Source organism: Gouania willdenowi, chromosome 12 (assembly GCF_900634775.1).
Source record: "Gouania willdenowi chromosome 12, fGouWil2.1, whole genome shotgun sequence".
Classification (NCBI taxonomy): Eukaryota; Metazoa; Chordata; class Actinopteri; order Blenniiformes; family Gobiesocidae; genus Gouania; species Gouania willdenowi.
The window spans coordinates 19,868,607-19,885,796 of NC_041055.1; positions in this window are offsets into that span (position 1 = coordinate 19,868,607).

The window sequence follows — 17,190 nt, forward strand, 5'->3', positions numbered from 1 at the left end:
CAATAACAGACACAGCAGTCCAAATATCGTAGTTGAAAATGTAATCAAAACACCTAAAGGCAAATAAGGTGCTGAAAGAAATTAATAAAATAAAAAATAAAAAAGGTGCAGGATCCAATCAAATAAGTGCTGGTCAAAATCTGGGAGGTGCCGGATCTGGCACAAATGAAGCTCTGCTTGGATCGTATCTGAGGATATTCGTTATTCCTAACTTCTCTGTTGGTGCTAGTTTTTCATCCATCGGAATACAAAATAATCTGTTTCCAACAAGCTTTTTTCATCACTGCCCACCTTCTTTTACATGTCCCCCATGTTGGCAAGGATGATAATAAACATTATATTCACTAGGGGGCAGCTCAGAAAATGAGGAAAAAAAATGTCCATTGCGATGTTGAAACAAAAGCTAAAAGATACTTAGTGTGTATAATAAAACATATGGAAAAATATAGAAAAATTATTAATAAAGCATTTTATTCTTCAGGTAACACAACGCTTTCAGTATTTACTATTATATATATTCCTCTTTTCTGATCTAATTTTGCGTTTTCTTGCAAATATATCGACATGTTTGTATCAAGTAGGAATAGCCTAATCTTATTCATACACAATTACTCAATTTTCTACCAGATGTACCCACATGTGGAGTGATGGGGACGTATCAACATTCTCATCCATACATTTCAATTGCAAACTCTATTAACAGTTCATATAATCTAGAGATTTAGTCAAATAACTTTCTTATAAAACAGCCAACAATAAAATGAAATAAAAAAAAAACTGGTATACATGTCAGCATCTCTGACATGTTTCGACTGTCAATCTTCTTCAGAGGCATCTGTTGATCGCTTTGATGTGTCCTTGACATCCTCGTGATAAATCAAGCCAGTTATTTTGGTCTTCTTTTTGAATAAAACGCTAAGGTTTCAATTACTCAGACAACTTTTTCTCACGAGTTTTACTTTGATCTCCAGACATGTTTCGACTGTCAACTGCCAGTCTTCTTTAGAGGCGTCTGCTGATCGCTTTGATGTGTCCTTGACTTCCGCGTAATAATTCCAGCAAGTTCTCTTTTGTCTTCTTGCATAAAGTCCCCTTTGTACACGTCCAAAGAAGCTCCAACACACATCCATGTGTTCTCCGTAGTAATAAAACAAAGAATAATAAAGAAAATGAATCTACTGGTGCTCCTCGTTCCTTGTGATCAACTTCCGTGTGTGTTGACAGCCGCTGTTAGTGGTATTTAAAACGTGCAAAATAAAACGTTTTTTTTTACTGCCCTCAAAAAAGCTGTATGTGTGTTTTGTTTTTGCAAAAGTGTCAAATGGTAGAAGTTCTAGCATCTATTGTTCCTCACACCAGCCTCACAGTCAATAGTCAGTTTATTTAGATACTATTTGGACCGCAAAACGTGAGCAGCTTTTTATGAGCTAAAACATCCACAGACTGAATTAAAACAGGAGCAGCACCAGAAAACTACTGGAATAAATCCTAGTCTTATAGTGTGGAAACCTGGTCCAGGACCTGTGGAGAGAAACGAGGTCTAGCTTCAGTTCAGAACACGTTTTTAAGAAAAACAGAAAAACGCTGCTTACCCGTTGTATTTCTGTCACGGTTTTAAAACGAAATAACCAAAGGGTACGAAGGGTACACGGATATAAAAAGTACTTTCAATGTGTTTTTTTCTTCTTCTAATTTTTTTAAATTTTTTTTTTACATTAAACACACTATGTTTCGAGAAATGTCTCCTCGTAAAGTCTAATCTGATTGTTCCAACAACTCCAACAGAAACTGCGTCAAAGAACAGCTCCGAACAAGCCATAGATACAACTTCCCATGGATACACACACACGCACACGCACGCACACGCACGCACACACACGCACACACACGCACACACACAGAGTGTCTGTCCTAAAGTCATTTGGACAGTGACAGCCACAGATAGATGTGGACACACAGAGCTGGCCAGCGACCAAACCAACAGGCCTCTTTAGGCCGCACTTTGATTGCTGCTTTGGGCTGGCGAACATAAACACTGTGGGAGTGTGTCCTTTTAAGCTGCTTTTATTGTCCAGCTGCTTCTCAACCTCTGGATGTAAATAGTGGAGCGCTCAGGATGGACGGTTGAGGAGGGTGTAAGATGTGAGGGGAGGGTTTTCTCTGAAGTACAGCAGAGTGGTTTCTGACGAAGTAGTGGGCCTAAATAAAGTGAATTTACTCAAGCACTATTTTTGAGCATTGTTTTTGTTTGATATTTCTTACTTTCACTAGATGCCCTCGAGTCGTTACGACTGTTCTACATCGTCTGTGTTGACGCTTGTATGGCTTGAGGTTCTACAGTAATACCCTTTTTAAAAAATGTTTCATACTGTAATACCTAAAATACATCATGCTTGTCATTGCAAGAGCAAAACACTGAAAACAGGTCAAGGCGAGTCCCATCCAACATTGGTGTTGTTTGGACAACCAGTGATGGATTCTGAGAAGGATGAAGTTACTTTACATGAGTATCCATGGCTGTGTCTTAAGTTTTCAGGGTTTTTTTTAAAAAAAAATTTATTATTTAGTTTTTGTTTCTTACAAAGATGATTTGTATCATAAAAACAGCAGGGATAATATCTGCATAGCTAAACAAAACTAAATCTTGCGTTATTGGTTATTTTTAGTTTTTTTTGTGATAAACATCCATGTGTTGGTTAGTTTAGTTTACTTGGTAATATAAACAGTTCTATTGGTGGATGGAGTTTCATTTTTTTTTAATTTTTTTTATTTAGTACAGTTTAAAATACAACAAAACATTATATCAACAGTGGACAGACACAAGCAGAAATCAATACACTTAAAATGGAGCAGAAAACAGGAAAAAGTCAAACATTGACCTCAAAATCAAGTTGAGTTTGTTAACCCAGACTTCTTTCCATCATTTGTTAGATGTTATTGAATGCTACTGAGCAGCTCTTTGTTTACACGGTGAGTAACAGTGATTTGGCTTGATGTGGTTTTCTCAACACAAACCAAAAAGTTGTGGTCATTAATGAAGCATCTGGCCGTGTTATTCACATGTACGACTACTGGGCACCTGTTCCCTATGTGAACATTTTTAAATTTAAAGGTAAAAGCACTCTTTCTCTCTACTGTGTATGACTGAGAGGGAGATTTTTAGTCATATTATTGTTGATTTAAAGTTTTTACTGCTGATTTTATTGATTTTTAAGCTGATACATGTTTTCTGTTGCACTTTTTGATCATGTGTACGAAACAAGTTTGTCTTGCCTTGCCTGTCGCATTGTTGTATGAATAAACATGTAAGAGTGCATCAGTTTTTAAAAAAAATGCTGTTATTTCAGTACTTTCACTTAACTAATATTTTCGACTTAGCTACTTTTACTTATATTGGTGTACTTCTTGACAATGAGTATCTATACTTTCACTCAAGTAATGATGTTGAGTACTTTGTCCACCTCTGTGTATGTATGATCTAAAATTCTGAAACTTCGCCCAAGACTGCTTTGCATCAGTTTGGGTTTGTCTCGCAACGAAGGAATTTGTCTGTTAATTATGTCATGCCTGATTATTGCCTTTGAACGTGTATTATTTCCCAGGGAGGCAAAACAATGACAGTCTGAAATAGTCCAGCTGTATATGCAGTAAACACTCTATCACTGTTAAATTCACAGATAATTGTGTCTTCTATCTCCAGCCATTCAAAGAGGCTACGCCTGGTATACGTGCGTTGCTGAAAGACTTTCCTGGATTACTCGACACACGCTTCCAAGCATCGGCACAGCAGGTTACGTCAGCACTGTTGGGACTGTGTTACAGAGGTAATGCCTTTGCGGTCATTTAACAGGACAGTGTTTTGAAGGGCTTTTAATTTTGCCAGTAAAACGTGGGTGTATTATGGGTTTCTCCGTTAACACGTTGAGAAGGATCAGCCAATGTTTACTTTGAGGCCTTTTATGGCTTCTTTCGCTGGCTATGGATTAAAGGCTAATCCTACAGGTTTTCTGTATGATAGAGGGTTTATAGCACACTCCAAGGCAGAGGAGGACAGTTTGACCTGAAAACGATAAAAGAGTTCCAGTTTGTTTCTTCCGAAGTGTCTTTCTTAACATGGTCTAGTAAATACATTTGGGAACACGTCCAGGAACCAGTAGCCCTTTACCAGAACTAACGTTCTAGATAATCTTACACCACACTAATGAAATACTGTCATTGCACTTTCGTGAAGAAAACATTCAAAGCTGACTTATGCTAAATTACCTCAAAAACAAGGCCATGGGTGAGTAACGTTTTCTGTTTTCTGGCTCGTTAATTTCGTCTATGCAGCTGTGTTGGTGTTTCTGAAGCCGTCTGCTGCTCAGGCTTGCCAGAGACAGCTGACGACTCTCTCCCAGAAACTGTCAAAAATCTACGAGAATCTTCCCAAACATGACTTTCATTTTTATTTGAGCGTAACAGCTTTATACTTATCTCAACCAAATTTCAACCTGATATCGAGGGGAATACCGGGAACAAACTGGAACAAAAATGTTGTCTTGCCACCATAGGAAATCACGGTAAAACTGAAGTATAAACTATTCCATACATCTGTTTACAGGACTCCACATCCCACAATGCAATGCACGAAAACTTCAACAAATGGAGTGTTTACGATCAAGATAAAAAGTATATTTTCAAGTGGCAATTTCAAGCTTTTTTCCTTTCTTTTTGGAGTAAATGATGCTAGGTTTATTGATCTATGACACTATGAATTCAATAACAAGAAAAGTATCAGCTTTATGTACAACTTGTCAATGGCAGTTGCAATAATAGACACATTTATCTTTAGATTGAGATACATTGAGGCTTTCTGGGAGTTAATTTGCTCATGAACCTTAGATAATAAATGAAAATGTGGGTTTGATAGGAACTATTATATCTGAACTTCTTGAATTCATGTGTTTTGTAAGTGGAAACTCAGGTATACAGTATACTGTGAAAATACGCACATTAAACAGGTTCAAAACTCACTGGGTTTTACTTACTGAGTAAAGCTAATCTAATGGAAATAAATGTTTGAAATACAAAAACCAGTTCAGAAAAAAGGTTTTATCTTCTCAATAAGAAAATACTGATAAAAAAACAACTAAAAACTAAACTCACATATTATAGAAAATGATGATATCAATAAATAATTCTGTCCTTAAAGCTCATTTCTTACTTTTCCCGACCCATTAAGAAAAGTTCTGCAACAGACTTTAGTGTCCTTACCTCTGCTCTAGAAAACTCACTGACCTATTATCTCTAACGTCAAATATTCTGAAATATATTTATTTCACGTTATATTTATTTGAAAAATTCATGCCATAGAGGAAAGCTCACCTTATAACACCGACTACTAAAAACTACGTTAAAAGTTTTCTGTGGTTGAGTATTTTGAGTATTTTAGGGAAAGGAGTGGAAATAAAACAATGTTTAGGTATTAATGAGTTGAAACAGCTGTAAAAACACATGGTTTTCAGTAAGTAAGAGGGGCTTTTGTGATTATTGTTGTTATTTTAATCATTGTATGCAAGGTCATGTGCAAATATGTATTATTGTGGGGATGTGGGGGTAATAAAGGACTGATTAGAAGAAGAAATTAACTAATCACTGATTAGGGCAAGGTTTGAACAAGCTTCTTTTTTTGGAACACAAGTTATTTTTCATTATTACTTCCTTTTTCTTGCTTGCCTCATTATGCATCGGAAAACTTCCCCTGTGATTCAACGATGGATAAGATATGATGGATTAGATTTATTAATGAAAGCTTTTTATAATTTGACTTTTTTGTTGTGTGTTTCACACTTGCCCCTGCATTAAAATAGTGGGTAAACGGGGTAAAGTGTGTGCATGAGTGTAAAATGTAGCAACTTTAGTGGGAGTCAGGTAACAGCAGGCCAACCTGCTCAGCGTCAAGAGGGCCTCCATGGCAGTGCACACAAAAGAAAGACTGACACAATGAAAGAGGGCCGAGAGCAGGATGGGGTTTCACCGAAAAAAGGAAAACATCATCTCTCTCTCTCGCTTCAGTCTCTCTCTGTCGCGCTCACTTTCTGTCTCTTTCTTAGCGACTACAAAGGCAGAAACACCTGAGCCCCCTATTTGAAGGTTACTGTCTCACCAAAGGAATGCTCCACTTGTGCGCGCCGACCTGCCGGTGTGTGTTGTGACTGTGTTTGTGCGAGTGTATTTTGCACTCGTCTGTTTGAGTCGTCAGATGAGAGGAAAACAGCGACAGCCAGCATGGCTCACTTGAATACCTGTCTGGATGTCTTTGAAGGCCGTCCAGCTGTATGGTGGCTCATTCAGAGATCAGTGTTTGATCGCACTGTCTGAAAGACGGGATCTGATGAAAACCCGATTCCGAGTGCGGGGAGAAATATACAAGCAAACACCGACAATCTCACATTTTTTTTAAAATTTTGCTTAACTTTTAAAATGTTCTTGAAACATATATTGCTCACGGTTTCTAAAATCTTCTGTATGGCTAAAGTCATGTTTTTTCTTTACTATGTAACCTACATGTTAATAGTTGTAGTTTTAGAGTATTCAGAAGCATTTTAAAGTGCAACGAAACCACAAAACCAGTGATGCACGATATAATCAGCTCGTTATCGGTATCGGTGAATATCGGCCCCAAAAAAAAAAAAAAAAAAAAATCGAATATGGCCATTCCGCCGATGTATCTGTTTGATTTAGCATATATTGGTTTGATTTAACGGTTTGATATATTGGTTTGAGTTATCGGTTTGATTTAATGGCTTAATATATCAGTTTTATATATATATCGGTTGGATATATCGGTTTGATTTAATGGTTTGATATATCGGTTTTGATTAATTGGTTTGATTGAATAGTTTGATACATCGGTTTGATATATCGGTTTGATTTAATAAAGTGTCTATTTGTAAGGTTGCCGTACGGACGACCCCCGGTGCTATTGGTACGATTACTGAAGTTTAAGTACGTAGCGTCTTAGGGTTAGGTTTAGGGTTAGGGTTAGGTTATAACTCAATATCGCAACAATTTTTAGGGTAAGGGTTAGGCTTAGGGTAAGGTATAGTCTTAGTCACCCAACATAAACTGGCCAATGACTGGCCTATCACGTGACCTAAACTGGCCAAAAAGTCATACGGCAACCGTACGGGTAGACACTGCCTTGATTTAATGGCTTGGTATATCAGTTTGATTTACCGGTTTGATATGAATCAGTTTGATATATTGGCTTCCTTCCTTGATCAACTCATAGACTTCACATATGTAGATGCCTCATTGACTAAGTGGTCAGTAGATTTTTTTCCCCCCTCATTTATAGCTATGACAGAATGCTTGGAAAGCATAAAAACACAGAATTTGAATAGGCAAGTAAGTAAGTGACTGTTTTAAACTCAAGCTGCAGGTATCTTCATTGTTTTGTTTAAAAACTATTGTCATGAATACATTTGACACATTTGCAAGTTGAATCAATGATTACATCATTTTAGGATTTGTCTGCATTTTCCAGCGGACCAACATGATCGAGTCTGAGGGATAAATCTATTTGTCAATTCCACTACGGAAACTCAATGATCTCTGCAAATAAAATATTGGTATCGACATTGTTTATGGGACAAAACATTTGTAACGTATCGGAGGTGGGAAAAAAATCCTATGTCGTGCTACGTCACTAGTATAAAGTAGTGTTGTCGATTGATTCTTGTGCAACTCTTGACATTTTAGTTAAAATATTTCAATTTGACACATTTTGTTGTGAAAATGTAAAAATGTAGGAGTCCTCTATGGGTCCAATTTAATGGAATGTTACTATTGACTGAGAATGGTGGTTTTTTGACATTTCTTCTATAAAAACTAGCATCTGTTGGCTAGCATTACTCTGCTGTAAACATAGCACTGGTGTTCAGTATGTATACTGACAGTCATCATATGATGAACAAACACAAAGTCTTGCTATTCAAAGCATTTAGCGTCTGATTGAAATGACGAAAACCAAACATATTTAACGTTGGCTTACTTTTATACTCTCGCATAAACATTTCCAAGATCGTGTCTCGGTTTACTTATTGCACCGACTGAAAGCAAGTCATTTACCATTTATCAATGGATAAATCATAACCATGAAAGATGGTTTGGATCATCTGTTTGTTCCCGCGCATACCACACACACACACACACACACACAAAGTGCTGTTTTTATCCTCTCCTGTGTGTACGTGTGTGCCCATCCATGTAAGAGTAATTCATCAAAGTGTTTCTAAGAGTTGGCAAACTGCTTTGAACACCTCCCTCAAACTTCTTGGCCTGCACATGCAAGCATGACGCCAGGACAGGACAGCCAGGAGTGTGCGTGTGTGTGTGTGTGTGTGTGTGTGCACGCTGATATGTGGGTGTTCCTTGATTAGGCCCAGGTCTTTGTAGGTATAAGGTTTACTACTAGCGCCATATGGGCTGAAAGACTACCCAGGAGCATGTATCATCACCAGAACCAAACTGATGAATCCATGACAACAATGTTAGAAAATGCTGATGTGTTGATTTCATTTCTCCTCGCGTGTTGTTCTTTTTTTTTGTTTAATCCACGTAATGAGACTGTTTTGGTTAGAGTTGATCTATTTCAAAACTCGCTTATCACAACACTGTTTTTTTTTTTTTTTTATCTACAGATTGAACCAATTTTATACCTTTAACCAACAGCAGCTGCAGTCATAGAGGGATGGGTTTTTTTAGGTTGCTTTTCCATATTTTGAGCATGTATAATATTGGTTGTGTTTGATGTAAAATATAGACCAAATATTACACTTTCTGCTCCCTCACAATTAAAAGGTGAAATGGTCATATTTACCTTGTGCAGGTGGAAGTCAAATGTGTTTCATTTGTTTTGTAAGACCAAGTTGTGGTTTATATAATTCATGAAAATGTCGTTATGATTTGACTAAGTTAATGTGTGGAAATATGGGGGAACACCTATAAAAACTAATGTACGTCCTATTTTCCTATTGCAAACCAAAGCAATTAGAGTGATCAGCCAAACAGAATATCTTGCTCCAACAAATCCACTTTTTATTAGATTAAATATCTTAAAATGTTATGATCTTGTTGATGTTTATACAGCAGTTGTGATGTACAAGGCACACGACCTCATGCTTCCTCACTGTCGACAAGAGTTGTTTCAAACAAGAGAATCTAGATACAACCTCAGAGGAACTGACATGCTACAAAAACCCATGGAGAGGTGTATATCAGTCAAAGGAGTTGATTTATGGAATGATTTTACCTAATCAACTTAAAGGCTCCAAAACTATTCATGCATTTAAAAAAATCTACAAGTTAAAAGTCATGGAAAAGCATAGTACAGGGGTTCTCAACTGGTCTCACCCTGAGAACCACATTTTTCAAAAATAGCTGTTGAAAACACACATTCTCTCGTTTAAAACATAAATATATAGATTTTCCCGTGCACAATGCATTTTACAGCATGCCTGTCAAAAGAAAAGTTTATTTCAAAATAAAAGACAAGTCCAACATAAGAGACTAAGTATTTATTTATTTTTGACCAGCTGTTCGCGACCCACTCAGTACAGGTCCGCGACCCACTTTTGGGTCCCGACCCACCAGTTGAGAATCCTTTTGAATTGATTTTACTGATGATTTTAAATGTTCTTATTGATTTTAAACAATTGAATGTTTTATCATGTAAAGCACATTGAGTTGCCTTGCCTGGTATAGTACACTCGAATGAAGATCATTAGAAAAGAAATGAATCGCATATGCATAACATAATTTTGATTCTTGAAGATTAAGTTTTGTGCTTGTGTTACCATCATTGGTATTACGGTAACTGTATTATGTGCCATCTTTGATAATAGTGTCACAGTTGTAAATGGGGTTAGGTAGTATAAGTCTTGCCTTCAACCTAAACCCCTTCAGTCAGGAATCATTTAGCTCTTAAAATACTTTTTTTTTTAATTGTAATGTACAAGATCTCTGAAAACATGTGACATGTGTTCTAAATGTTTATAATGACCGAAGAAATAAACTACTACTACTACTACTGTTACGGTGAAATTTACGGTTACCTCGTCTTTGACTTGAAAACACACTCTGTGGTGATAAATGATGAAGACCAGACAGGAGAGATGATGAAGTAATAAAAAATGATTTAATCTAAACTAAATAAAAAGGTACAAAGCGGGATAGACAAAGAAGTGGTCTCCTCTGGCCAGAGGAGAGACGCGAAGAAGGGACCAAATGTTCCTTTCACACACATTTATACCCCACTGTCCCACCTCCCCCCTTCCACAGACAAAGAAGAGACCAGGGGGGGAAGGTCAGTCTGCCGGAGGTGACACCTCCGATGTCGGGGTGGGTTTGGACGTGCTCTGGCCTTGGAGATTAAACTGAGGCCAACTGACATTCCTTTAGAGAAGCTGTATCATGGGAGTATGGGTCCACTGACTTTGCAGGAAGAGGAAAAGACATCAGACAGGAGTGGAAAGTTACAAATTGGGGTATTAAGTTGAATGAGACCAAAAAGCAAATATATGAGTATACATAATTAATCAATTTTGCCACCACACTACTACTACTTAGAATAGAATAGAATAGAATAGAATATCCTTTTATTGTCCTTGTACAGGGTACAACGAAATTTGAGTGCAACTCCAAGGTGCCAGTGAGAGAAAAAAAATTATATATAATACACAGCAAAAACAATAAAAAAATTAAATATGACACAATAATATGTACCGACAAATACCCAGATAAATACACAGATAGCAGCTTGAATGTACAGATCTACAATAGCAGCAATATGTTTTATTGCACAAGATCAATATGATCTTGTGCAATAAAACATAACATAAATCATAAATAAACATAAAACATAAATCATAAACAATATGATACTATTTCATTGTTAATGGTTCAGTTTTATTTAAAATCGAGAGGCAGAGATTAATAAGAGAAATAGAGAGAAGTTCATGGCAGAAGAAGTGGGATACAGATTCAAAAGTCTGTTCATCTTCAAGGGCAAATGCAGAAGAGAAATTAAGATTAGGACCCAGGACTGAAATCAACCCTCAATTTAATGGGTAAAAGTCAGACAGATATAGGTAATGTATGCAAAATCAGGTGAAAATGTTGAGCATGTTATCATGAAATGTATTAAGTATGAGTGGGAGAGAAAATAATAATAATAATAATAATGAAAAAAATGTATATGAACTACAGTGGCCATGGAGCCGAGAAGAGATTTTTCGAAGAGGGGAGGAATTGGCTTTATTTTACTACTTGAACGTAACAGGACGGGGGAAAAGAATATGAGTAGTTTGTATATATATATATATTTTAGTAACCTGAAGTACATTTCACCATGATTTACACACTTCAATACATAGGTGGCGAGATGCACCTATTCAAGTTGGTTGCAACCGCCATTAATCAAGAAAGGAGAAGAAGAAGAAACAAAATGGCTTCTTTGGAAGGCCAAGCCACTGCAGCAAACCACTGACAATGGGAGTCACATGAGCAGGTTTGAACCGAACACTTTGTTGAAGTATTTTTCAACCCCCCCCCCCCAGAATTCTTCCCTGTGCGTTTGTTTGTCCTTTTATAAGTTTCTGCCATGTCACCACCCATTGCCTCTAACAGCGTACCTGTGGATTGCTGCTATAGTGTTTTATGATGAGGTTGAATGACCAAAAGAGAAGCTAACTTTATATTAGCTGGAACATTCAATCCAAGAATCATTATTTAAAGAGTAACTAAACCCCAAAACTTCAACTGTATTTAAGTATGAAGTAGTGCTGTCAATTGATCCAACTCAACATTTTAGTCAAAGGTATTCAATCTGGTATGTTTTGTTGTAAAATGTCAGAGTGACTGCCCTCTATGGGTTGAAACCCGGCTATTACAATTGATTTTTGCTATTGGCTGAGAACAAGGTCATGTGACGTTTTGGGACCACCTTGTTTGCCCTGCCCCTTTTATAACAATTAACACCTGTGGGCTCTACAATCTGTGGTGAGCAGGTTGGATTGAGAGAAGAGTGAATGTAGAGGTATATTGAGAAGCTAGTTAGCATAGCATAGATTGCTCATTGGAGATTTTAAATTATAAACTGGGCGTGGCTTAACTGCTCCCGGAGCCCCGCCCGTAATCAAGAGATTTTTTTATTTTTTTATTTTTTTGGAGGTAGGTCAGGAGAAAGCAGGGTTAAGTTACTCTTTAAAGCTGCAAGTGTATTATTATTATTATTATTATTATTATTGGCTATATTTGGTTAAAAATTGAGCTTATTGTATTTCAAAGTGTCTACAAACGGAGTGCTCTATGAGCTGTTTTAGGCGTTGCTATTGGCTGTTCGACTGCGCGTTCACGTCCTATCGGTGGAAAAAGCTCCATTGGCATGTGTTTAGGAAGGAAAAGAACCTATTGTGACAACGGATCACTTCAAAAACGACTATTAGCATGAGCAGATACCTTTCATACATGTGTAACATTTTAGTGGAAGCAAATTAAACGTACAGTAAGTCCCAGCACTCCTGCTTTTCGTCATGAATATAAAGTCACATAAGTTTACTTCCATCGTAAATTGATGGACTAAAATATTATCTAATCTCAATTAATTTTTATTAATCAACGATCAGAGTATCGATTAGGGATGTCCTGATATAACTTTTTCATTAATGATATGATACCGATATTGCAGCCTTGTGTATCGGCCGATACAGATATTAAGGCGATATCAGCATGAATCATACATTTAAATTTGTTTTATTTTTTTTTTTATTAATAAAAAAACAATAATTACTTCTTTTGTAGTTTGGATTGTTAGAAAAGTCTTGATCAAGTGATGTCACTCAAACATAGAACAATAGTCAGCAACAGTAGGTATGAGAAAAACCGACCCATTTATTATTAACCAATTAGTTATATACATTTTAACCGTCAACATAATATCTATAGTATTCTACAACTGAATAAAATAAATTAAAAATTAATTTAAAAAAAAAAAAAAAAAAAAAATATATATATATATATGTAAATTTTAATCCGACATTCATTTTCAGGCTATAATTTCGGCCCTATATCTGATATCAGTATCGGATCGGGACACCCGTACTACTGATATATCCTACTCAAGTAGAAGTACTGTTACTTGATTGAAATTGTACTCAAGTACAAGTAAGTCATACACAAAATACTCAAGTACAAGTAAAAATTGGCTCAATTAAATAGTACTCAAAGTAAAATGTATAAACTTAAAAAGGAAGAGACAAAATTTTGCACATTTGGAGCTTAATTTATTTTCCACAAAGGCCTCTGTATGAAATGTACAATTCCTTTTTAAATGAAATTACACCAATTAATTCAATTCAAAAGAAATAAAAAAAATTCTCAGGCTTTAAGTATAGCTGCATTTATGAAACAGTGCCACACAACGTAAAAGTTAGAAACCTGAACCCAAGAAAATGGCTGGGCTTTGATCAGAAATGGCACGACTAAGAACATATGGATTATGTTCAATGTGCCTTCATTAAAAAAAAAATTCAGTAAGGGTTGAGTGTAGAACTATAACAAAGTACCTTTTTTCTTCATTAATGTACGTGAGTACAAGTACAATTACTGATTTAGAAATATACTCAAAATATACCCATAAAAGCAACTCAATTACAGTAACATGAGTACGTGTAATCCACTACTTTTATCTCTGTCAATAATTAATATTACACTACATCCCTGAATTCTGGGAGCGTTGCCTGTTGTGCAGAATGAGTGCCAAACATTGCTGCTTTATCATCGTTTGTTAAAATGGGAAGAATTTACTGCTTTGTTGGCCAGAGAGTGTGAAAGCATCCAGCCACAAACCAGTGGTTCACGTTTAGGAATCCTTATTTCTGTTTGTCAGAACGAAACGGGATTCAAAACAAAAGCCAAGACACATTCTACAAGTTAAGGTCTGACATTAAAATGTGTTTGATTTATTTTTTTTCGTGCGTGTGTGCGTGCGTGCGTGTGTTTGACGTATACGCCGACGAAATGTGCGAGTCCTTAAACTGCTTCACATAGTCCCCACCTCTAAAACAAACAGAGCAGGAGGTCACAGATGAGCCAAGAACGACACCACAAAATGAGAGAGAAAGGCAGAAATGTCAAATAAACTCACTGCCTCCAACATTTTGTTTATCCCTCACAGTGCGCTGGTGACTCACGCTACACGTTATTATTCCTGCACATCTCTGCGTTTGCATCTGTCTGTAGATTTACGAGAGCCCGAGCTCTCGTGTGCGTTTTTATGATGACTTTCAATAGTTGGTTTATTTTTCCGACTCTTGTATATATTGTCAGTGGGTGTCCCCGAACGTGTTACACAGAATGCACGTGTAATATGTCTGCGGCTAGCCGAGGGTGGCCTATCTGCCACTACTGATATATGTTTGAAGTGTATGTTTGGTTTTGTTTTCTCTCCGCAGCTACTGCTGCAGTTTGGAATCTGAAGTGCACTCAACACAGCCAGGAAGTACATGCGTAGACAATGAACCTTTTGGTTCTTCTACTTTTCTGTCTTAACCAAAAGTACAATACACAAACGAAACAAAGTAGGTCGACGTCATTCCTTTGTTAAATAAAGTGACTGAAAATTAAAAGTACAAATGAAACTGAATGAAATGACGGTTTTTAAATAGTAGCTGTTGCAAGTGCATAGAAATCTGTGAAAGTTAAACTTCACTGACTGATCTCTGTTTAAAAAAAAAACAGAAGATGTCTGCCCCAAAATGCACAATATTGTCCAAAAACATGTAGGTGAGGGTTTAGTCCAGGGATGGACAACTCGATCACAGCGGGGGCCACAAAAATGCATTTGTATCTGATCCGAGGGCCATATGATCAACATTCATGTCAGGATTTAGAATAATGACTATTAGTATTAATACAGGGGCAAAACAGTTTTGTTTTAAGTCCTTTTGTGTGTTTTTAGAGTCATTAAGTGTATTTCTGTGCTCTTGTTGTAATTATTTGTGTTTTTCTGTCATTTCTGCATTTTTGTTGTCCATTTGTGTGTTTTTAGGGTCACTTTCTCTATTTTTGTTTTTGTTTTTTGTATTTTCCTGTCATTTTTGTTGACGGTTTGTGTGTCTTTGGAGCTATTCTGTAATGTGTTGTTTTTTGTGTACTTTGTGCATTTTTGCTGTCGATTTCTGTTTTTTTGGGAGTTGTTTTGTGTATTACTTTGGGCTTTCTATTCCTTCTAACTTCTTGAAATCAAATTTTTGGGGATTTGTTTGGGGGCCTTACAAAATTATACCGAGGGCCACATGTGGCCCCCGGGCCGCCAGTTGCCCATGTCTGGTTTAGTCCGTGACATGTAGCTTTTTCCATTTCAGGAAATCCGCCATATCGCAAGATTTTTGTCGCAATATTTTGCATGAGATTTGTCATTAAATAGCTTAACAAAACTATGATATTATTAAAACTCAAATCAAGCTTTATTTTTAGAACGCTTTTTATATTTAAAATATAATTCAAAGTGCTTTACATCAGGGGTTCTCAACTAGTCTCACCCTGGGACCCACATTTTGCCACGGTCATTAAATCACAACCCACTTTTTTTTTTTTTTAGAATTCAACCAACCTAATTTAGTTTTTTAAAAATAACTGTGGATCCTTAAAAAATCTTAAAAGGCAATAAATTAATGAATCTAAAAATAAGGCCTTAATTGTCATTGAAATTTCTGAAATCAATGTTTAAAAAGTCTGAAATTTTAACACATAAGAATGAATTTATGATTGTAATTAGGCTCTCATTTCAAATAAATTGTAACATTTTTTTTTTTTAATTTAAGATTTTTCTTAATGGCTTTTCTTGCTGTTTTTTATTTTTTGTTTTATAATTTTCTGGTTATTTTTGTTGTCATCTAATGTGTTTTTGGAGTGATTTTTTTATATTTTAGTGTGTTTTTTTTTGTTGTGTATTTTACCATCATTTTGTGCATTTTTGTTTACTTTGGGGGGGGGGGCGCCAGTTGCACGTCTACACTCAACACTGGAAAAAAGTTACTAAACTAACCTTATGGAATTTATGTGGCTTTTTTTTTTTTTTTTTTTACCCCTAATTGTGTTTACTGTGAAGTTGGCCTTAAATTTAAATTCAAATGGCGACAAAAAGTCATAGAAAGTGTTGAATTTAATTTGACTGAAGCTGTAGGAACCCAAAAATAAATCTATATATTTCCCTGTGCGACATGCATTTCACAGCATGCCTGTCAATAGAAAAGTTTCTTTCAAAATAAAAGACAAGTCCAATATGAAACATTAAGTATTTATTTATTTTTGGCCAGCTGTCCGCGACCCACCCAGTACAGGTCCGCGACCCACTTTTGGGTCCCGACCCACAAGTTGAGAGTCACTGCTTTACATTTTTAAAATTTTACATTACATACATTTTTAATTCAATTAAACTTTATTACATAACAAGTGAGCATAAAGCAGTCATCACAAAATGTACCTCAGTTTTAAAATTTCAATATTTTTTTCCTCAAAATGACGATACATGATAAAAATTGCGATTAAAATTTCTCTTTTCAATAAAATCTTATCAGGAAGAGGATTTTGTTGTCTCAACAACTGGTGAGCGAGAGAGGGCGGGGCATTTGTGCATAGTTTGTGTGAGAAACAGATGTGGGAGAAGTAGCAAAAACAAAAAAAACTCGAAATAAACTTTGAAATTATATCGTTAGAGATTATAGTGTCATTTTTTTATTTAGGATATAGTATAAATCTCAATATATTTCAGATCTTGATATATTGCTTAGGCCTACGTCTATTCATCCATCTTTCCAGCCCACCCATCCTTTATATCGACTAGAAAAGCTCATTTTCCTGAGGACCGACAGCTCCTATTCTACCTCAAACCTACTTCAAAACACTTTTGACCCGTTACTAATGTGCATGTGTTTGAGTGGTACAGTGTTACTTTAGGGTGATTCTGTTAACAAAGGGTGAATCATCCAACCTTTAGCTAAATGTCTTCCCACCAGGGACTTTTGTAAATATTTGAGAGGAACTGTTGAGATAAAGATAACACTGACTAATGGATATACAAGCTGGGACTCAAGTAAAGCACTGATGGGTCTGTGGGAGTGATGGTGATAGAGAAAAGGATTGGGT